We start from the raw sequence: 25,246 nt of genomic DNA on the forward strand, positions 1-25,246 counted from the left end.
AATACTGCTCCTATGTACAAGAATATAACTACTATAATACTGCCCCTATGTACAAGAATATAACTACTATAATACTGCCTCCTATGTACAAGAATATAACTACTATAATACTGCTCCTATGTACAAGAATATAACTACTATAATACTGCCTCCTATGTACAAGAATATAACTACTATAATACTGCTCCTATGTACAAGAATATCACTACTATAATACTGCTCCTATGTACAAGAATATAACTACTATAATACTGCTCCTATGTACAAGAATATAACTACTATAATACTGCTCCTATGTACAAGAATATAACTACTATAATACTGCTTTTATGTACAAGAATATAACTACTATAATACTGCTCCTATGTACAAGAATATAACTACTATAATACTGCTCCTATGTACAGGAATATAACTGCTATAATACTGCTCCTATGTACAGGAATATAACTGCTATAATACTGCTCCTATGTACAAGAATATAACTGCTATAATACTGCTCCTATGTACAAGAATATAACTACTATAATACTGCTCCTATGTACAAGAATATAACTACTATAATACTGCCTCCTATGTACAAGAATATAACTACTATAATACTGCTCCTATGTACAAGAATATAACTACTATAATACTGTCTCCTATGTACAAGAATATAACTACTATAATACTGCCTCCTATGTACAAGAATATAACTACTATAATACTGCCTCCTATGTACAAGAATATAACTACTATAATACTGCCTCCTATGTACAAGAATATAACTACTATAATACTGCTCCTATGTACAAGAATATAACTACTATAATACTGCTCCTATGTACAAGAATATAACTACTATAATACTGCCTCCTATGTACAAGAATATAACTACTATAATACTGCTCCTATGTACAAGAATATAACTACTATAATACTGTCTCCTATGTACAAGAATATAACTACTATAATACTGCCTCCTATGTACAAGAATATAACTACTATAATACTGCTCCTATGTACAAGAATATAACTACTATAATACTGCTCCTATGTACAAGAATATAACTACTATAATACTGCACCTATGTACAAGAATATAACTACTATAATACTACTCCTATGTACAAGAATATAACTACTATAATACTGCTCCTATGTACAGGAATATAACTACTATAATACTGCTCCTATGTACAGGAATATAACTACTATAATACTGCCTCCTATGTACAAGAATATAACTACTATAATACTGCCTCCTATGTACAAGAATATAACTACTATAATACTGCCTCCTATGTACAGGAATAAAACTGCCATAATGCCGCCTCCTACGTACAAGACATTTTTTGATGTGATATCTAAATTTATTAAACAATAATTATTCTTTATACTTTTCCAAAAAATATAAGAGAACTGATAATGTTATACAGCAGGTTGAAAGGCTGCATTATGAATTCAGCTCTGTGCCACCTTCCTGTGCAGGGAACTTCTGTATGACACCTTTTAAGTAAATAGGTCCTTGTACAGCCAGGGGACCATTGTCTACAAAACCAGGTCCACCCCTCGTAGCATCACAAAGTGATGACAAATCCTAGTGATTGACCATCACTTTATAGCAGGGGAATATTCCTTTAAGGTGCTATTTGAGCGTCATATGACGGCATTATGTAGGCACTTAATGGGCAGTATTTAATTACAAAAATGCCTATCTGTAGTTATCGAATCACAGTTTTTCTAATGACTTTTTAAGTAAAAGCTCTTCGGATGTCGCCTTTTGCTCTGACCTGTCATCTGAAATATCCAAGGATGGGTTTGACCAGAGTTCCCCTTTAAATCAGATTGGTAACATGGTTTTAAAAATGAAGCTGTGGTTGTTTTCCTGCAGCCCAGAATATGTTGGCCTTTATAAATGTTCCCCCACGTCCTGTTTACAGCACGTTATGGACCCGGGATATTTTCGTGGCCCTTCCATTTGGCCTCTGTGAAGACGCGTTGTGTACTGACCTTTGTGTGACAATGAGGGCTTTTGTGCCGTAACATTTGGCTGCTCCCTTCTCCACTAACACAAGAGCTTCCAGTCTGTAAGTGGTGACTTTAGCGATCCGCCGCGGCCAATTAATGGTCCCGTGTGGTCAGCAGCGACGTTCAAAGGCAGCAATTAGTGACAGTGCGCTTTTATGGCGAGTGTAAGTAGGACTTGTGCTGCATGGAAACGCTAGAGCGATATTTTAAAAATAAATGAAGCCGTCCTTGTCCTCTTCACTTCAGCGTCATGGGGATATTCCAAACTGAGCCCTCAAAATACACTTAAAGGGGATGTCCACGAACACCCACGGGATAAGTGATGTTTTACTGATAAATTGAGCTCTGGGACGATCACAGTTCAGATTCCCCTGTGTGAGCAAAGTGGTAGCGCACAGGCGTGACCACCTCCCCATACTCCTCTATGGGACTGATGGCGATGGCTGAGAGCGGTACTGCCCGTTCCCATTGTTGTAATCCACCTATCCTGCCAAAATAGTGTACTTCGCCAGGCTGGCATGTCAGTATACTCCAAAATAAAAGAAAATGTACAAGCAAATTAGACGGTTATACTATTACTAATAGATACACACCTTAGACTAGACCCCCCCAAAATGCACTGAAATAAAGAGACCCCCTGAATAAATACAGACCAGACCCCAAAATAGACACAAATAAATAGTCCCCATACTAGACTGCCAAGTATAGATCTTAGAGCAGATCTGACCCCCTAAATAAATACAGACCCCAGACCAGACTCCCTAAATAAATACAGACCCCAGATCAGACCCCCTAAATAAATACAGACCCCAGATCAGACCCCCTAAATAAATAGACCCCAGATCATACCCCCAAAATAAATCCAGACCCCAGATCATACCCCCTATATAAATACAGACCCCAGATCAGATCCCCTAAATAAATACAGACCCCCTAAATAAATAGACCTCAGACCAGACCCCCTAAATAAATATAAACCCCAGACCAGACCCCCAATATAAATTCAGACCCCATATCAGATTCCCTAAATAAATCCAGACCCCAGATTAGACCCCCTATATGAATACAGACCCCCTAAATAAATGCAGACCCCAGATCAGACCCCCAAATACAGACCCTAGATCAGACCCCCTAAATAAATAGTCCCTAGTCCCCTAAATAAATTCAGACCCCCCTTTATAAATGCAGACCTCCAAAATAAATCCAGACACCAGATCAGACCCCCTATATGAATAGACCCCCTAAATAAATGCAGACCCCCAAATACAGACCCTAGATCAGACCCCCTAAATAAATACAGTCCCCCTTTATAAATACAGACCCCTAAATAAATACAGACCTCAGACCAGACCCCCTAAATACAGACCCTAGACTCCTAAATAAATACAGACCCCCTAAATAAATACAGACCCCAGACCTGTGTCCGTAAGACCAGATCATGTTATTTAACCCCCGCAGGGAACACCGTACAAACCAATGACAGAACTGCTGTTTTTCTTTCATCTCACAAAAAGGAAGCAAAAAGTTACAAAAAACTTGAAAGTGCCACCTGAAAACCTCAGCTCCTCCTCCTGCAAAAAACAAGCCTCACACGGCTCCATCCACGGAAAAATAAAAAATGATGGATGTCAGACTACAGCGCTGCCGGCACAAACCGTTCTTCTGTGTGTTTTTATTCTCTAAAAGTAGAAAGACGTGAAAAATAAATAAATAAATTGTGTTTTTGCTGTTATCATATTGGCCACAGAATAAACCGCATGATACTGCACGATGAACAGAACCCAAAAAGTGCCGAATTTTTCCACCTCCATGTATAAAAAAAAATAATAAAAAAAGTTTTTCAGTGCATTGTATGTACCCCAAAATGGTGCCTCTTTTATATAATACATAGGTAGCATCCTTAAAGACTTTCCTCATATATTAAGAACTCTGGAACATCTAAGACCTCATTCACACAGTCAGTGTTCGGTCAGTGATTTCCATTAGTGATTTTGAGCCAAAACCAGGTGCGGCTCTACACACAGGCCAGATGCAGATCTTTCCCTTATACCTTATGAATGTATATACTCCAATCCTGGTTTTGGCTCACAATCACTGATGGAAATCACTGACCGAACACTGATGTGTGAATGAGGCATAATTCTTATGACTTTGTGTTGTGCAGTTCCTCTGTTATTCCTACTAGCAGTTATGAATGAATTGCCAGCAGCTTGCAGTAAAGGTACAGATGGGTGTTACAAGTTGGGGGGGTGTCCCTGCAAAGCCTGAAACTGGTAGCACTGATTGGATAGTGTCCAAATAGCAGGTCGCACCCCCAACTGGTAACACCCATCTGAACCTTCATTGCAAGCTGCTAATAATTCATTCATAAATTCTATCAGGAATAATAGAGGAATGGCACAACATAGAGATTTAAGAATAGATGATCCAGAGTTATTTCTAGCGTCTTCTCTGCTACCCTTCATGTGGATAGGTACAACGTTGGCCATTCTCCAATCGTCAGAAACATCCCCTGCCAGTCAGTAAGAGGAGCAGCAACCACAGATCAGAGTCCTGTAAGGACTTTGGGGTGAACGCCATCTGGACCCATTGCTTTGTTAGACACTCCCAACTGGTAACACCCATAATGTCAGAAATTTAATAAATACAGAACCCTGAATAAATAGGGTCCCCGGAACAAACCTCATAAATCAAGACAGAGACCCCTGAATAACTCTCCCACTTTTTTGGGGGTCTGTAGTCCAGGGTACAGGGGGGGGGGGAGAAGACATGATTATTCATGACCGGTCTGAAGATAAAGGGGGAGTCTGAGCCGCAGCCTTGCTCCGGTTTGCACCGGCAGCAGCGGCTCCTGGGAGTGAAGACGTCTCCTTCCCTGTTTATTCTCCTCACATTCCTTGCAGGCTGATGTTGCCCAGCAGGAGATGATAAATTCCTCCCAGAAGCTGCGCGGCGCGTGGGGCCGCTCCATTACCGCTGAACTGAACGTGACCCAAGTCCCTGCGCTGCGGTGATATATATATATATACTGCAGGGGGGATGACTTCTAATTAGCGTAGAGAGAATTGACTTCGATCCGAATTTCAGGAAAACGTCGATTCGCCACAAAGCCAAATTTCCTGGAGCTTTGTGGGACCGAATCAATTTTTCCTGAAATGGCGGTAATAAAAAAAAAAATATATATATATATACTCACCTCATCCATTGGCTCGCGGAGTCGCAGCTATCTTAATTTGAAGAAAGCACGCAAAATCTTGCGCGCTGCCATGTGACGTCACCACACTGACCGGATACGGTGACGTAATCAGTAATGACATCACTGCGTCCAACCACCGCGACGATGTCACATGGCAGCGCGTGCGCGTTTTCTTCAAGATGGCCGCGATGGCCTCTCCATAAGTAAATGGATGAGGTGAGTATATATATTTTTTTCATACCCCTGAAAGGCCTAAATGTGACCGTCCGATGCCGCGATCAGTGTTCAACGCGTCATCTGAGAGGTTAAGTGACGGGGGACGGTGCGATTCCATTCAGTGGAATGTGATGCGTGACGGAGTAATTCGTCAAGAATCGAATTTCTTTGTGTACGTCGATGAAGCAGCCGAATCGAATTTTCGCAAACTTCGCTCATCTCAATTTATAATAGTAGATGAAACTCTCCGGAAGATAAGTGGTTAAAGAAAGAGGCGGCATATCCAGGGCTCGCTCCAGCTCACCGCGCGGTGTGTACTGGGGCAGAGGCGCGCGCCACTATTTCACTTCGCTCTTTGTGCCATTCCTGGGCTGGTGCTTAGAAAACTGTTCATCCTGAGCCTCCTGACTGCCAAGATTGCAACGAAGGCTGACACAAAGAAAGATGAAAGACAATAGTTTTTCTTCAATTAAGATTTTTTTTTTTTTTTTTGCAGCACGCTCCAGATATGGCGATTTTTTTAATTTTTTTTTTCCAAGTACATGAAAAATGCATGGTAAAATCTGAAAAAAAAACACTTGCAAAAACACATGAAATACTGTAAGGACTCATGCACACGAACGTATTTTCGTTCCGCTTCCGTTCCGTTTTTTGCGGACTGTATGCGGAACCATTCACTTCAATAGGTCCGCAAAAACAACGGAAGTTACTCCGTGTGCATTCCGTTTCCGTGTGCATGCACTATTATTGTCCGCAAATCACGGTCCGAGGCCCCATTCAAGTCAATGGGTCCGCAAAAAACACAGAATGCACACTGAACACATCCGTATGTCATCCGTATTTTCCGGATCCATACTGTAGAAATGTTATGCCCAGTCCATATTGCTCATGTTTTTGGTGATTAATAATTTACTGTTTCCGTTTCCGCTCCACAAAAAACGGATCGCATACGGAAACCATACGGATATGTTTTGTGGAATAAAATCAGACCTAAATCAGAGAAAAAAAAACCCTCAGATACGGAAAAAACGGACCGCTAAACAACAACGGTCGTGTGCATGAGGCCTAAGTAGTTCATTTTACTAGCCAAATAAAACCTAAATCCTGGAGCCTACAGTCACCACTAGGGGGAGCTACCTACTATGTTAGTACTGAGTTCAATGTATCAACAGCATGCAGTAAGCTCCCCCTAGTGGTGACTGCGGACATACAATTCATTCATTGAACTCTTTTTATGCAGAGGATTTGGTACTTTGTATCATTTAGGCAGACCTCAAATACTGAACGCACTGTGTGTGGTCTGTATAGAGGCAAAACTATGTCATGAGCGTGTTTTGATGCGTCCTATTATTTTATTGGCCTTGGCAGCAGCTGCCTGGCATTGGTCACTAAAGTTGCAGGAGTTGTGTTATCTGGGAATTTGAAGATCTATCGCTAGGATATTCCATCAAAGTCAGATAGGTGCGATAGGAACCTATTTCTAAAACAGGCCCCCGAAAGCGAAGGACTGCGCGGCATGGCGCGGGGACGCTCTCCATTAATTTCTTTGGGAGTCCCATAGAAATGAATGGAGAGCACGCAGCGCAAGCGCAACCACCACTCCATTCACTTCTATGGGACTGCCTGAAATAACCAAGCCGACTCTCGGCTCGGAGGTCTCATTCTGTACAGGGTCCCGAAGGTGGGACCCGCACCGATCTGACATTAGGATATGCCCCCTATATCTTAGAGGAGACAACCCCTTTAAGTGACTGCCCATCAGTGACCACTTTTTTTTGCCATTTGCATACTTGGTCTAAATCCATGACCTCATATTTATCCACGCTGAAACTCATTTACCATCAGTGCATTTTGTCTGTGAACCAGGAGGATCAGGATGAACGTATCCACAGCGCAGGAATGTGGTGTGTCTGTCCAGGGCTGCCTGTCTCCATTTTTCAGCCTTCACCTCATTAGAGATGGATTTCGGTATTACTGATAAGAGGGGTCCGGCTGACATGAAGCAGTCCTCTCTCCCCGCAGCTCCTGTTTTCTACATTACTGTTAACCCTTTCCTGACATCTGCCGATGGATGCAAGTTATTACTGACCCACCTCTGCAGCGTGATGACATGGGAAGCAGAAGCCAACTCCAGTTTTAACCCCTTAGGTTGTTGTGGTGGAGACCCATTAATTTCAACGGGGCCACAGAAAATGCGCAAAGCGCAACGTATGTCCGAGCCGCAAACAAATAGAACATGTCCTATACTTGTCCGTTTTTGCAGAAAATGAAGGAGGAAAGAAAATGGCTGCACGCACATGGCCGGTATCCATGTTTTGAGGGTCCGTGGTTTGCATGAGGCCTTATAACGCACGGCCATCACTGGCTTTTTTGGTGCAGAATCTGCAACAAAGTTCCTTAATGTTTTTTTTTGAAAGTCTGCCATTAGAGGATACCCTTAGCCCTCTCTTCTGCTAACCTTTTTTAGTTAAACAAAAATAAAATATCCTGCAAAAAAGCCGTTGGCGAGATCGTCTAACCATTTTAGCAGTTTAAAATAAAATGTGCTTTGCCTTAATCCGCTTTGCTGACGGTAGGTAAGAAGCAGCAAATGTCTTCCACATGTGAGCGCCGCGTCCCGCTCAGGACGCACATGCTACGTGAGAGGTTCCAATTAAGCGTTATCCTTAAACACACACATCAGACTTGTTAAAATATCCAGGAGGACTTATAATAAATCACGACAGCCGAATTATTATGATATCTAATTATGGGAGTTGATCCTGGAGAGGTTCCAGGGAGGTCACATGGCTGCTACTTCAAGGACTTCCCGAGGAAAACTTCCATGATATTGAGCTGGGCCTGCAAGAAATGGATAGTATTTGAAGTGTCTATGGCCCTTGTGTGGTGCATAAACCATGGTAGGGGACTATAGGTGGCACCGATGGGTCACATATTGGTAAACCCTTATGGGGTGCATTGGCCCGTGAAGGACTACAATCGCATTAGGCTCCATGCACATTTGCATTCTGGTGTTAGGTTTTCTGGGTCTTCTATACTGATGACCCATGTGATGCAACTTTCGACACCCACGCCAATTAGGCAATGCTATAGGGGTTGACTGGTACAGAAAATTGGTTGTCTTACAGTCTAGTTGGGAATTCTGACCTAATAGAAAGAGATTCCCAGTTTAGGACCCTCTTCTTTAACCGAGAATAAATACAGAAAGTGACTCTGGAGTACCCAACATGTCCATACATCACATAGGGATCCAGCAGTATAGATAATTGTTGCATCTGGGCCCTGGTGCCTGAGGAGTCTACCGGCTCACACTGAAGGCATCAAAACTATGAATTAACACATGTGGAATTATATACATAACAAACAAGTGTGAAACAACTGAAAATATGTCATATTCTAGGTTCTTCAAAGTAGCCACCTTTTGCTTTGATTACTGCTTTGCACACTCTTGGCATTCTCTTGATGAGCTTCAAGAGGTAGTCCCCTGAAATGGTTTTCACTTCACAGGTGTGCCCTGTCAGGTTTAATAAGTGGGATTTCTTGCCTTATAAATGGGGTTGAGACAATCAGTTGCGTTGAGGAGAAGTCAGGTGGATACACAGCTGATAGTCCTACTGAATAGACTGTTAGAATGTGTATTATGGCAAGAAAAAAGCAGCTAAGTAAAGAAAAACGAGTGGCCATCATTACTTTAAGAAATGAAGGTCAGTCAGTCAGCCGAAAAATTGGGAAAACTTTGAAAGTAAGGGCTATTTGACCATGAAGGAGAGTGATGGGGTGCTGCGCCAGATGACCTGGCCTCCACAGTCACCGGACCTGAACCCAATCAAGATGGTTTGGGGTGAGCTGGACCGCAGAGTGAAGGCAAAAGGGCCAACAAGTGCTAAGCATCTCTGGGAACTCCTTTAAGACTGTTAGAAGACCATTTCAGGGGATTACCTCTTGAAGCTCATCAAGAGAATGCCAAGAATGTGCAAAGCAGTAATCAAAGCAAAAGGTGGCTACTTTGAAGAACCTAGAATATGACATATTTTCAGTTGTTTCACACTTGTTTGTTATGTATATAATTCCACATGTGTTAATTCATAGTTTTGATGCCTTCATAGTCATGAAAATAAAGAAAACTCTTTGAATGAGAACGTGTGTCCAAACTTTTGGTCTGTACTGTATATATATATATATATATATATATATATAAATTCCCTTTTTATTTTAAGAATTTTTTTTTTTTTTTTCAGAACAACAAAAAAGGTAAAGTGTCTGAAGCAAAACTTTGGGCACCCTGCATGGTTAGTACCTAGTAGCACTACTTTTTGCAAGTATCACAGCTTGTAAATGCTTTTTGGAGCAGCCAAGAGTCTATCAGTTCTTGTTTGGGGGATTTTCATCCATTCTTCCTTGCAGACGTCTTCCAGTTCTGCGAGACTTGGTAAAAGTTCAATAGCTTTACTTGAATACACTTGCATTCAGACAATATTTGGTCTTTCTCTTGGCTCCAGATAGCTTCGGTCTGGTAGCTGGACTTTCTGACAGTTCTGGTACCTTTGAGCGGGGTGCCTTTGGCCATTGACCCCCTCATAATGCTCTGTCTTTAAGGGGTCAGGGTGCTTTGCAAGCTGCTTCTCTTGGGAGACTCCTGCTGCAGGAGGAGGGGCGCTCCCCTCACTGCAACATGTCTGCTCTCCTTCCAATTCTCAACTTCCCTCTCTTCTAACTATAGCTCCCTACAACCCCTCCCTTGGCAGGAAGCAGGACAAGATCTCCGTACAGTATTAATCCAAAGTTTTGAACGAAGCAACTTCAGATGTAGTATCCGAAGCTCGCTTCGCTCATCACTAATTATGAACAGGCCTTAACCCTAACAGACTATTTAAGGTCTGCGACCTCGGTCAAAGTTATCTGAGCGTGCAAATCTCCTTGGGTTCCCATAATTTTGCAAGATACTCCTTTTCCTTTTTTCACTCTAAAATTCTACAAAACCAAAATAATACACTGATATTGCTTAAAAAGTTGAAAGGTGTTTCATCCTTAACTTTATACCTTTTGGAGATTATTTCATCTTCAACTTGCATAAATGGGTTATCCTGGAAAAGATAAAGATGACTTATCCTTAGGGTAGGTCATCATTATCACATCAGCGGGAGTCCAAGTCCCGACATCCCCGTTTATCAGCTGTTTCAGGGAGCCGCTGTGCTCACCGGACAGCGCCGTACATCGTATAGTGGCAGTGCTCGGTATTGCAGCTCAGACCCATTGACTTGAATAGGCCTGAGCTGCAACTAGGCCATGTTCCCAATGTACAGTGATGTCACTGGCTTAGGAAGAGGCTGCGATGATCAAGACCTCTTCTAACATCTGATTGGGGGGAGTCCTGGGTGTCGCACCCCCATAGATCTGATATTGATGACCTATCCTGATGGACATTCTATATATCCTTTCCTGGATTAACCCCTTAACTGTTCAGAGTAACAGTAATTTGGACCAGGAGTGCCCAACATGCCACTATACTGGTATATATATAATACTGTAGATATTTCCTCTCACCATGTAATAAACCACATTTGTAGACGCGCTGTTCCCTTGTGCACTTTGCTCTTATCCTACAGCTTTCAGATCGTGACTTCCTGCAGCATTCCTTTCTGTGAAATCTATAGCCCCCCTGTCATCTGGTTTTAATAAATATGAAGAATAACGGACATTTCTTTTTTGTTTGTCCAGGGAACTCATACAAAGCACTAAGGATATTAGTAGCTCTGCCATCTTATTATAGGTGGACACTTACGTAAGACTCCAGGGTGATTCCTGCCATCTTCATACCTGGGGCAAATAGGTACAAATTTTGGCCAAAATTGTTGTCATTTTAGAATAAATAAAAAATCTAATTAAAAAAAACACATCAATGTTCTACACAACGCTACAGATGAAACATTTGCACCATTCACTGCTCTCCTCGTGGGTACCATTTCTTCACAGTCTTTGTATCTATTCATACCTTTAGCCGAGGTTTCTCAACTGTTTCGGCACTGGGGAACCTCTGGGGGAAAAAAATCCTCATCTCTAGGACCCCCAACCAAATATTCCTTTTCTAAAGAGAAAAAAAGGTCTCAAACAAGTAATACCCAAGACACAGCAAAATTGATTCAGGTCCCATTTGTCAGAACTCCCCATTAATTTTGACCCCAATAAAAGTCAGACCCCAGGCTCCAAATTCTGGGGTCTAAGTTCTCGCTGAGGTGCACAGCTTCCACAACTCCCCTCCTTCCTCATATGGTAGCCTTACTGCTCAGCTTGAGACCACAGGCTCGATCTGGACCATTGTTGGCTCCTCCAATGGATTGCGGCAGGCTTGGGTTGCAGAGGAGGACCTGGAGCTACAGGACTCCAACGAATAAGGGAATGGCAGCAAAACAAAGATGGACACAAGATTCATCCAGTTTCTTTTCTACTACGCAGGTCAATGGATGGCGCATGCACAGTGCAACCAGGCAAAAAACTGTCCGGAACCATGGACAGTGCACAGAACCCCAGGAGGGATGCACTATATTTTAGTGAATGCAATAAATCACCAAATTCTGCAGAATTACGGCAGTACATATTGCGTTATGGAATAATGTAGTCACAACATTTCAGCCGTGTCTCTTTCATTGTCCCATGTGTCTTGACCTTGTGAGACATAGCCAGCAGAAGACACTTGGAAGACGTAATGAAGTATCTGGTAGGTGGCAGCTAATACACTACATCTGCTCATTCCTCACGACCGCCATATTGGAACACTCTGGATTCAGTGTTCACTCCTAGTGATATCTGGTACATATGCGAATGCATTGTGTAGTGTGAGGAACATCTTGTTCCACAGAGAAGATCACAGCATCAGCCATGAAGTTCCCCTGAGTCCGGCAACTTGAGACTCCAGTGGTCCGCTGGCATAAGTCTGCAAAAAGCGGGTGGGATCTGAACTGCAAGAAGAAAATAATGAGAAAACTTGGAAGGAGCCTTTTCTTTGTTCTGTCTCCCATCTACAAATAAATTAAAACCAGTTCGGGAAAACATGGCCACAGCACAACTAATAAGTAGAGCAGAGATGTCATGTCCCATGTTTATCTGTGCTCAGCAGCCCTATGTAGAATGCATTTATTGATGCTATGCTCGCCCACCACTAGGGCACTCAGTCAGGAGGTCCAATGTCGTATCTTGGTAAATGGAGGGAGTGAACCCACGTGAGCGTGTGGAGAACATATAAACCCCATGCAGATGTTGATTCTGAGACAATGTCCTCCTGGCAGGGGCGTAACTACCATAGCGGCAGACCATGCGACTGCTATGGAGGCCAGGGCAAGAGGGGGCCCAGTTGGGATCATCTCCTCTTCTACTGGGGATGAAAACTAGGTCAAGACTCTACCCTCTAAAGCAGCGGTTCTCAACCTAGGGGTCGCGACCCCTTTGGGGGTCGATCGGCCCTTTCCGGGGGGTCGCCCGAGGCTTCCTATTGTGGGTCCACGCCCGTCGCTAACAGACAGGCAAAACAAGCAATTGCTTGGGGCCCTGAGCTGGTTGGGGCCCCGAGCTGGCCAAGCAGAGCCGGTGCTTGTTTTGCGGCTGAGTAACTCAGAAGATCCGATGGTATATTCTAACCCCCAGGCGTTCCCATGGTGACGGGGACGCTTGCCTAGGGTTTAGAATATACCATCGGATCTGAGTTTTACGAGCTCAGTGAGATCGTAAAAACTCAAATCCGATGGTATATTCTAACCCCCAGGCGTTCCCATGGTGACAGGGACGCTTGCCTGGGGGTTAGAATATACAGGGCCACGCCGCTCACAGCAGTATATTTATAAACTAATCAGTAACTACTTTAACTTTAATCATTGCTCATTGCTGAGCTCTTTACTTGGATTATAATTTATTTGGATATGGGATATCTTACTTTGTCTTAGCTCCGGAAATATCAGGCAGTGCGGGGGGCGGCGCTCACTCACTGACATCACGCGCCTGCTCCTCCCACTAGGCGGCGCAGGCGCGTGACGTCAGTGAGTGAGCGCCGCCCCCCGCACCGCCTGCTATTACCGGAGCTAAGACAAAGTAAGATATCCCATATCCAAATAAATTATAATCCAAGTAAAGAGCTCAGCAATGAGCAATGATTAAAGTTAAAGTAGTTACTGATTAGTTTATAAATATACTGCTGTGAGCGTCGGGGAGGGAGATCTGTGGATGGCAGTGCCATCCACAGATCCGCCTACAGTGCCATCCACAGATCCCCCCTTCCCTAAACAGTGCCATGATGGGAGGGGGGATCTGTGGATGGCACTGTTTAGGGGGGGGATCTGTGGATGGCACTGTTTAGGGGGGATCTGTGGATGGCACTGTTTAGGGGGGAGATCTGTGGATGGCACTGTTTAGGGGAGGGAGGATCTGTGGATGGCACTGTTTAGGGGGGATCTGTGGATGGCACTGTTTAGGGGGAGATCTGTGGATGGCACTGTTTAGGGGAGGGGGGATCTGTGGATGGCACTGTTTAGGGGGGATCTGTGGATGGCACTGTTTAGGGGGGATCTGTGGATGGCACTGTTTAGGGGGAGATCTGTGGATGGCACTGTTTAGGGGAGGGTGGATCTATGGATGGCACTGTTTAGGGGGGATCTGTGGATGGCACTGTTTAGGTGGGAGATCTGTGGATGGCACTGTTTAGGGGAGGAAGCATCTGTGGATGGCACTGTTTAGGGGAGGAAGCATCTGTGGATGGCACTGTTTAGGGGAGGAGGGATCTGTGGATGGCACTGTTTAAGGGGGATCTGTGGATGGCACTGTTTAGGGGGGGATCTGTGGATGTCTTTGTGATTAATTACTCTGCTTTAATTATGTTCAATTTGTAGCAATAAAAATACATCCTGCATATCAGATATTTACATTACAATTCATAACAGTAGCAAAATTAGTTATGACGTAGCAAGGAAAAAAATGTAATGGTTGGGGGTCACCACAACATGAGGAACTGTATTAAGGGGTCACGGCTTTAGAAAGGTTGAGAACCACTGCTCTAAAGGAACAACTTTTAGCAAATGAGGCAGTGGAAAAATGGCCCAAGGGCCATTGAAAAGTGTTTAGGCAGAAACCCTTCTGTCCTGTGAGGGGGGCCTGGTTTGATCCTTGCTATGGAGCCCTTATGTCTCTATGTACACCACTGTTTGATGGTAGAAGTGCTGCACTTAAAGGAAATGTCTCATGAATGTGAATTTAGTTTCATCATTAGCTGCCAGACTGTACACGAAAAATAATGAGTAACAAAAAAAAAAAAAAAAAAGGTTGTAGCTATAAACTCTTTTCTGGCGGCCATATTGGAGGGACAGACTTCCTGTATTGTCTGTATAGGCAGTAGGATACGTGCTTTATGGCAGCTGCGGTGTGAAATGTCATAGATTATGACAGTGTCCAGGAAATGATGGAGTAAAGCCCCTCCCCCAGAGAACAGAGAGTGGTCTCTTCACAGATAACCCCTTTTAGAGTATGATCGGCAGCTGCACGCCAAATATCACGTCCCCCTACTCCCAGCAAACAGCTGATTTTGCTGTGGCAATCAATGACCAGCCAGGCATTCCTCCTGCAGTCACCGCTGCAGGGGAAATGTAGTATTAGACTCATGCACTTGACCGTATTTTCGGTCCCCATCTGATCCGTATTTTTGCGGATCAGATACATACCCATTCCTTTCAATGGGGCAGCAAAAGAGGAGGACAGCACACCGTCCGTTCCATGGCCCCTCAAAAATGATAGAAGAAGAAGAAGAAGAAGTCCTATTCTTGACTGTTTTGTGGATTTTGAAAAACAAAAATGGACTCGGCCGGAATCTGTGTTTTCCGTATCCTCAATTTGCGGACCGCAAAAAAAAAGTTGGTCGTGTGGCCATTCAATTGAAGAAGGACTAAAGTCCTCCAGAACAAGATTTGGCTATCCATTTTACCTCATAGAGGAAGTACGGGGTACTGAGTGTGGTAGTTCCCTCATCTGCTCTAACAGAAAGGTCAGAAATCTCTGCCAGTCCAGCTGTCGTCGAACTACACTCTCAGCCTGCACACTCGCTCAGCTGTTCTCAGGAACTCCCATAGAACTGAATCAAGAATGCTGGGAGTTGTAGTTTTACAACGGCTAGAGTGCAGGAGGTTGCTGACCCTTACCCAAATAGAAGGTTCATGAGCCAACCCTTCTAAATCCCCTACACTTTTATGGCAATGAGATGACTCTGTTCATTCTGTCTCTGTCTACGCAGCCCAGCTGACAAGTGAGATGAAGAACATGGGAAATATGTGTCTGTCATAGTGGCTAGTGTAAAAACTGCAATATATCAAACCTCCAGCAGTTCAGCTCTCGTGGGGCTACAACTCCCAGCATGTAGACTTGGTCAGCTATTCTCGGTACTCCTATGGCATTGAATCTAGCATGCTGGGAGTTATAATTTTACAACATCTGGAGTGCATGAGGACGTGGTTGACCCCTACCCTAAAAAGAGGTTCATTAGACAACCCCTCTAAATCACCTACGCTCTTATGTTAATGAGATGACTCTGTTCATTCTGTCTCTGTCTATGCACCAAAGCTGAAGACAACAGAAAGATAGGGTATCCGAAAATGAGCTTTCCAAACGAGAAAGATCTCGCCCTCTCAAAGTCATGATGAAAGTCACGGGCGGGCTGCTACGTGCCACTAATGAGATTGCCCTTTTTGAGTCGGGAGGTATAAATAGCTGTGAAGAAGAATTGCCATAAAACCCTCGAGTGCTATAATATGCGATCAATACGTTCTGAACTTCAAACACAGGAAGAAGGACTTCATCTCTGCGAAGAGCAGATTGTCCATATTCTGTCCAAACATCCGGAGTGCCGAGGCCTTATATCCATTATAAATGACGGTAGACAGCCCATGCCAAGGAGACATCAAAGCATCTGTAAAGCTGGACAAACGTAACGTGCTCCAACAATTTACATTAAGAACAAAATAGATTAAAATAATGTACATAAAATATGACATAAATCTGGAAGACTTTACATTCTTATGCTCTGGTTACATCCAAAGCTACATACGTTCAGAATCCTTCAGGTGGCAATTGATCTTCTTCAGTCACTAATGTGACTTTACACCTTAGTTCTGTGCCCATGGTCATCTTATAGACCTGAGACACGTGACCCGCAGACTGATGGGCCTCTAATGTACCTCCGAATTCCATGAAGATGGAGATTTACGGACTCTGTTTGCTCCTGTACACGGTCTGAGCACACACTTTTATTGTGTGCATCAAGCCTGTCATTTGAATCCCCATCATCCATTTGGTGAGAGAAAACTAGCATGACTCTGTATGCTGCTCTGGATGTGAGTGGAGTATAAACCGAGCTGCGACTCGACAGCAGTACAACATTTATAAAGCTTAATACAGTAAAATTCCTTTAATCCCCCATTAACGGGCCCTAATGGGTACTGGGCTATCAAATTATCTGGATCATTGGGTCACATGGAAATTGTAAGTATAGTGCAGGGCCGGTTGGATGATGCCCTGTGCGGTATATTCTGTTGGTGTTCCCTCCCAATAGGGTGTGGGGTCCACATTATTTCTAGGACTTAAAGGGCATAAACACCTTTGGGTAAATTGTTTTTAAAATATATTTGCATTTTACTCATTTTGGCCTAAAAATCTTTTTTTCAATTGGTCTTTATTAAACATTTTCAGCAGTTTTGGTCACAAAGGGTTAACTCTTTGCCTAGCTGTGAGCATCTTGCTTTCACTTTCACTTTGAGCCATTATCTACCAACAGCTCAAAAAAAAAAATATTTAAGCCATATTCTTATCTGTAAGAAAATAATTGAGCTATACTGAGTGTTTATGAGGTCAGGAGAGCAGCGAAAAGGAGCCATCAGCTGAGCTACCTGATGGGAAAGCGTATAAACACAGAGCCTGGTACCAGAGAATCTCACGACTGTACAGAGAAAGAAGCTGAAAATGTTTAATAAAAGCCGCTTGACACCATCTTAACCAAATAAGTTTATCTTGGTCTCATCAGACCACAGGACGAGGTTCCAGTAATCCATGTCCTTAGTCTGCTTGTCTTCAGAAAACTGTTTGCGGCTTTCTTGTGCATCATCTTTAGAAGAGGCTCTTTCTTCAGACCAATTTGACGCAGTGTGCGGCGTATGGTCTGAGCACTGACGGGCTGATCCCTCACCCCTGTAACCTCTGCAGCAATGCTGGCAGCACTCATACCACCTCTGGATATGACGCTGAGCACTGACAGGCTGACCCCTCACCCCTGTAACCTCTGCAGCAATGCTGGCAGCACTCATACCACCTCTGGATATGACGCTGAGCACTGACAGGCTGACCCCTCACCCCTGTAACCTCTGCAGCAATGCTGGCAGCACTCATACCACCTCTGGATATGACGCTGAGCACTGACAGGCTGACCCCTCACCCCTGTAACCTCTGCAGCAATGCTGGCAGCACTCATACCACCTCTGGATATGACGCTGAGCACTGACAGGCGGACCCCTCACCCCTGTAACCTCTGCAGCAATGCTGGCAGCACTCATACCACCTCTGGATATGACGCTGAGCACTGACAGGCTGACCCCTCACCCCTGTAACCTCTGCAGCAATGCTGGCAGCACTCATACCACCTCTGGATATGACGCTGGGCACTGACAGGCTGACCCCTCGCCCCTGTAACCTCTGCAGCAATGCTGGCAGCACTCATACCACCTCTGGATATGACGCTGAGCACTGACAGGCTGACCCCTCACCCCTGTAACCTCTGCAGCAATGCTGGCAGCACTCATACCACCTCTGGATATGACACTGAGCACTGACAGGCTGACCCCTCACCCCTGTAACCTCTGCAGCAATGCTGGCAGCACTCATACCACCTCTGGATATGACGCTGAGCACTGACAGGCTGACCCCCATCCCTGTAACCTCCTGCAGCAATGCTGGCAGCACTCATACCACCTCTGGATGTGGGCGCTGAGCACACGCACTCAGCTTCTCTGGTTGACCATGGCGAAGCCTGTTCTCAGCGGAACCTGTCTTGTTAAACCGCTGTATGGTCTTGCCCACCGTTCAGTTCCAGCTCAGTTTCAGGCTGCTGCCAATCTTCCTATAGGCGAGGCCATCTTTATGTAGAGCAACTATTCTTTATTTCAGATCCTGAGATAGTTCTTTGCCATGAGGAGCCATGTTGAACTTCCAGTAACCAGCATGAGAGAGTGTGAGAGCGATAACACCAAATGTAACACACCTGATCCCCATTCACACCTGAGACCTTGTCACACTAACGAGTCACATGACACCGGGGAGGGAAATAGGCTAATTGGGCACTATTTGGCTATTTTCACTTAGAGGTGTACTCACTTTTGTTGCTAGCGGTTTAGACATTAATGGCTGTGTGTTGAGTTATTTTGAGGGCACACCACATTTACACTGTTATACAAGCCGTACACTGACTACTGTACATGGTATCAAAGTGTCAGATCTGCAGTGTTGTCCCACGAAAAGATAGAATAAAATATTTACAAAAAGGTGAGGGGTGGACTCACTTTTGTGAGACACTGTATGTACATAGAGACTCTACCAGCGGAATAGTGAGTGCAGCTCTGGAGTATAATACAGGATGTAACTCAGGATCAGTACAGGATAAGTAATGTAATGTATGTACACAGTGACTGCACCAGCAGAATAGTGAGTGCAGCTCTGGAGTATAATACAGGATGTAACTCAGGATCAGTACAGGATAAGTAATGTATGTACACAGTGACTCCACCAGCAGAATAGGGAGTGCAGCTCTGGAGTATAATACAGGATGTAACTCAGGATCAGTACAGGATAAGTAATGTAATGTATGTACACAGTGACTGCACCAGCAGAATAGTGAGTGCAGCTCTGGAGTATAATACAGGATGTAACTCAGGATCAGTACAGGATAAGTAATGTAATGTATGTATGGACTCTACCCTCTAAAGGAACAACTTTTAGCAAATTGCAGTGAGCCGGTCCGCAGAGCCTCCCTGGGCCGGGAAGACAGCACTAAATCCTCCGGGGCACTCTCTATTGCAGGGAACACTAGCCAGGGAGAAGTTGAGGTGCCCTTGATGGTATAGGTGTTTAAGGTGCTTTGGTGGCTGGGCCCTTGTGTTCGTGACACCAGCACCGTAAGGTGCAAATGTTGAGTGTAGTAGTAGAAATGATGAGGAGTCGGTTGTAATCAAACAGTTGAACAGTTACCGAATCAATTGTCTTCAGGTAGTCAGTACAGATACAATTCATTTGTATGGCATGAGTGATGACTCAGAAATAGGTTCAGTAGTATTCCTTTGATCAGGTTTAGGTAATTGTCAGTTGAGGAGTTCTCTTTAAGGCTGACACTTTACAGACTTCTGTAATTATTCCAAACTATAGCACTCTGGTACTAAATATACTGTTTTCTATTTATCTTGAGCTATCCAATAAGGGCGTTCTCCCTGGTGGCAGCATCAGTCTTCTGCTACATTATTTGCAGGATGCTCTCCTGAAGAATTCAGGTTTTATTTTTCCAATATATCCCGGAAGGCTTCTAGTGAATAAGGACAATTCTATATCAATTATCCATTCGTGTCCCGGCACTCCTAAATAGAGATGGCCTTGTGGTTCGCCCGGCAGTCGTTTCGCAGCGAACTTTGCTCGCTATATTCGCACGCAACATATTTTTTTGCATAGCGCAAAACTTTGACCCATGACACATCCATCAGGTGGGACAGGACAGCCAATTGAGACATTTCAGCACATGGACACACCCCCAACCCTATAAGAGAACCCGATCTGGCAGCCATTTTACATTATGTGTTTTGCCAGTGTAGGGAGAGGTTGCATTTTGGAGCAGGGACAGTTAGGGACACCAAATGCTAGCTAATAGGGCCACAAAGGTCCTTTTAAGGACTGGTATATGTGTGTTATCGATAGGTGTGATATACTTATACAGTGGCGTGCCCAGGGTGTTTGGCACTCGGGGCGGGTCATTTCTCTGGCACCCCCCCCCAATACTTGACCACATACCTCTTACATCCAGGGACATCTCCTGTCATGTAGTCCTTCTCTTTCCTCTTCTCCTCTGTTAGACCGCCATGAGAAATTCTTTCAGCCGCATCTCGTCTCTACAGAGTTTGTAACACAGACATGTTAGATTTCAAAATTTTTCCATCAACCTCCCCATCCTGGTGTCCCCACAGTGTCATCCTGCTGCCACCCCCAATACTGTGCCCATCGTGCCCCCCAATTCCCCCAGGTAATATACTGGTGAAAAAATTGTGACCCTAATAGACATAATTGGGGTCATTTATCAAACTGGTGTAAAGTAGAACTGGATTTCCAAAAGAGCTGTCAAATATGAAAGGTGGAATCTGATTGGTTGCTATGGGCAACTAAGCCAGTTCTACTTTACACCAGTTTAATAAATTACCCCAAATGTCCCTATAGTGTCCACAGCAGTTATAATGTCCCCTAGAGACCCCCAGTAATAATACCACCCTATACTGTGCTCCAGGTAATAATCCCTGTATAGTGTCCCCAGAAATAATAGAATGGCCCCAACAGTGCCTCCCCAATAGCAACGTCCCCCACACTGCCCCCACACAGTAGTGTCTCCCACACAGTAGTGTCCCCCACACTGCCCCCCACACACAGTAGTGTCCCCAACACTGCCCCCCACACACAGTAGTGTCCCCAACACTGCCCCCCACACACAGTAGTGTCCCCAACACTGCCCCCCACACACAGTAGTGTCCCCCACACTGCCCCTCACACACAGTAGTGTCTCCCACACTTCCCCCCACACACAGTAGTGTCCCCAACACTGCCCCACACACACAGTAGTGTCCCCCACACACAGTAGTGTCCCCCACACTGCCCCCCCCCACACAGTAGTGTCCCCCACACAGTAGTGTCCCCCACACTGCCCCCCACACAGTAGTGTCCCACACTGCCCCCCCCCCACACACAGTAGTGTCCCCAACACTGCCCCCCACACACAATAGTGTCCCCAACACTGCCCCCCACACACAGTAGTGTCCCCAACACTGCCCCCCACACACAGTAGTGTCCCCCACACTGCCCCTCACACACAGTAGTGTCTCCCACACTGCCCCCCACACAGTGGTGTCCCCCACACTGCCCCCCACACACAGTAGTGTCCCCCACACTGCCCCTCACACACAGTAGTGTCTCCCACACTTCCCCCCACACACAGTAGTGTCCCCAACACTTCCCCCCACACACAGTAGTGTCCCCCACACTGCCCCCCACACAGTGGTGTCCCCCACACTGCCCCCCACACACAGTAGTGTCCCCCACACTGCCCCTCACACACAGTAGTGTCTCCCACACTTCCCCCCACACACAGTAGTGTCCCCAACACTGCCCCACACACACAGTAGTGTCCCCAACACTGCCCCCTACACACAGTAGTGTCCCCCACACTGCCCCCCACACAGTAGTGTCCCACACTGCCCCCCACACACAGTAGTGTCCCCAACACTGCCCCCCACACACAGTAGTGTCCCCAACACTGGCCCCCACACACAGTAGTGTCCCCAACACTGCCCCCCACACACAGTAGTGTCCCCCACACTGCCCCCCACACACAGTAGTGTCCCCAACACTGCCCCCACACACAGTAGTGTCCCCCACACTGCCCCCCACACAGTAGTGTCCCCAACACTGCCCCCCACACACAGTAGTGTCCCCCACACTGCCCCTCACACACAGTAGTGTCTCCCACACTTCCCCCCACACACAGTAGTGTCCCCCACACTGCCCCCACACAGTGGTGTCCCCCACACTGCCCTCCACACAGTAGTATCCCCACACTGCCCCCACACAGTAGTGTCCCCCACACTGCCCCCCACACACAGTAGTGTCCCCCACACTGCCCCCCACACACAGTAGTGTCCCCCACACTGTCCCCCACACAGTAGTGTCCCCAACACTGCCCCACACACACAGTAGTGTCCCCCACACACAGTAGTGTCCCCCACACTGCCCCCACACACAGTAGTGTCCCCCACACTGCCCCCCACACACAGTAGTGTCCCCCACACTTCCCCCCACACAGTAGTGTCCCCCAGATTGCCCATATAGTAATTTTCCCCCCACATAGTAATCCCTCCCATAATAATTTTCCCCCACACAGTATCCCACCATATTCCCACCCCCACGTCCTCCTGTGTGCACCCCCCTCATGTCCCCCAAAGTTGGCACATAAAATAAAATTTAAAAAAATTGCCCCCACACAGTATCCCACCATAGTTTCCCCCCACACGTCCTCCTGTGTGCACCCCCCTCATGTCCCCCAAAGTTGGCACATAAAAGAGAAAAAAAAAGATGGTAAATACTTACCTGCGCTTGCTCGCAGAGTCCCGGCACTGTGCTGCTGAGTCCCGGCACAGGCGCGCACGATGACGTCATCACGCGCGCCTGCTTCGGGATTTAACTGCCGCATACGCTTCAGGCCTACTAGACCTGAAGCCTATGGCGGTGTTCGGCGGCGGGGCAGGGAACTATGCGCTCCGCTCACTGCCCCACCGCAGTGTGTGGGTGTCAGCGCTTTATCAATGAGCGCTTCCATCTGTATTGATGGAAGCGATCATTGCTCCTGGGCCTTCTGGCACCCCCGTGAGAGTCGGCACCCGGGGCGGTCCGCCCCCCCCCGTCCCCTCTTGGGCACGCCACTGTACTTATAATATACTTTCTAACATAGAAATTATATTATAGTGTATTTGTATTGTGCAGCAGTTGTGTGCAGGTCTCCTGCGATACCGCAGCTAGATAGAGGGACAAACGCTATTGGAGTAACTAATTGCAACGGGTGTGATATGCCTGTTGCCCCCCAAAAAACTGCTTGAGGGCTGCGATATACCTTCTTCCACAAAATCCTGATTGAGGTGTGCTATATACCAGTTTCCGCCAAGTACTAATTGAGGGGTGCTATATACCTTTTTCGGACAAATACTAATTGAGGGGTGCCATATACCTTCTTCAACAAAATACTGATTGAGGGGTACCATTGCTATATACCTTCCTCCACCAAATACTGATTGAGGGCTGCGATACACCTGCTTCCACAAAATACTGATTAAGGGGTGCCATATACCTGTTTCCGCCAAATACTGATTGACGCCTGCGATATACCTGCTTCCACAAATACTGCTCTTCTCTACGGTCTTAGGCAGAGGGTCATTTAGAAAATGAGACAGGCAGAGATAGAGGCAGACCGTTCCGCAGGGAAGGTAGGGGTCGGGCAGGTGCACCAGGACGGAGCCTAAGTGGGAAGTTGGAGAAGGCGCGTGCGATAACTTCAAAGGGCGCACCAGAGTTCGTTGAGTGGCTCACTCAGCCTTCCGCTTCTGCACCCTGCTCATTCTCTCTATCTGCACCCTTCTCACTCTCTGCTGTGTGCACCCCCAAAGACACCACCACCACCACCATAGTGGAGCCCCTCCACTCGAGTCAGAGGAATTATTTTCCCATACATTTCCAGACCTTACCGATGCGCAGCCATTCTTGGCATCGGATGACGAAGAGGAGGTAGCAACGGCTGCCACCCAGCGGTCTGACGACAGTACCCAGATTAGCCCAAGGAGGGTGGTCCCCGCTGTTGCTGCCTACTCTGAGATCTCTAATGTCATTGGTGGTGAAGGTGATGATGATGAAGTGTCGATGGACGTCACGCGGGTGCACACAAGAAAGGAAGAGGAGGGGAGTTCAGAGGGAGAGACGGAGCAGCAGATATGAAGGAGAAGGAGAAGAAGCAGGCAGAACTCGCAGTGCACAGGAGGCAAAAAGCAGTCTGCAAATGTATCTGGAGCAAGCCCTCCACCATGCATGGTCACATCTGACGCTCCCAGGACGCCGACACATGGCTCCGCAGTGTGGGCTTTTTTTAACGTGTCAGCTGCTGACAATAGTGTTGCCAACTGCCAACTGCCGTCACCCCTTATAGGCGTGACGGCACAGGGGCGGTGCGCAGTGTCTACCATTCAGGAGGCAGGGGGACTGGCCATACCTACCCAGCATCACGGGCACGCCCATGTTGGGGCGTGTTTTGGCCATATCTCCATGACTAACCATAGCATGGAAAGGGAGGGGCAGGACAAAGTCCGGCCCCCTGCTCCATCTCTCTAAGGCGGGCTATTTAATCCAGGCAGGTTTCCCTGCCTGGTGACCTCACACACAGGACCAGTGAGGCACCACTATCTGTGAGTTCCTTGGACAACTGGGGGCTGATTCCTCCCATTTACAAAAGGTTGGTTCTGGCACTATTGGGCATCTAATCTTGATCATCAATTATGTCTTAAACAGTGTTTATGCGGGCTATGACTGGAGTGACAGCGGATGTATGATCATCTTTACAGACAGCCTGGGCCATCCCTGGCCGCATTTGGACACGCAAGTAGTATCTTGTGACTTGTTGGCCATGACATCACACATGGCATTACACACTGTTGACTGTCTGTAGCACTCTGACTACTGTTGTGATAATCACATACGCCTGGATATCTATGTGGACATATATCCACACAGGCGAATGATTGTTATTATCATAACCTGTTTCATGCATATCCCATAGGCCCCTTGATGCGGTCCTGATAGTTTTGATCACTTTAAGCAATTGGGTGATTGAACGTAATGTGACCAGTGAATGATCTGGTCGAATGAGGTCATCATAAGTGAGGACCCTACCTAAGGTTTGGTTACCTCTCATTGATGCCAACAGCATTGTACTTTGATATATGTCCCCTGAGGAACCCGTAAATC

The sequence above is a fragment of the Bufo bufo genome, chromosome 4 (assembly GCF_905171765.1).
Source record: "Bufo bufo chromosome 4, aBufBuf1.1, whole genome shotgun sequence".
Taxonomy (NCBI): domain Eukaryota; kingdom Metazoa; phylum Chordata; class Amphibia; order Anura; family Bufonidae; genus Bufo; species Bufo bufo.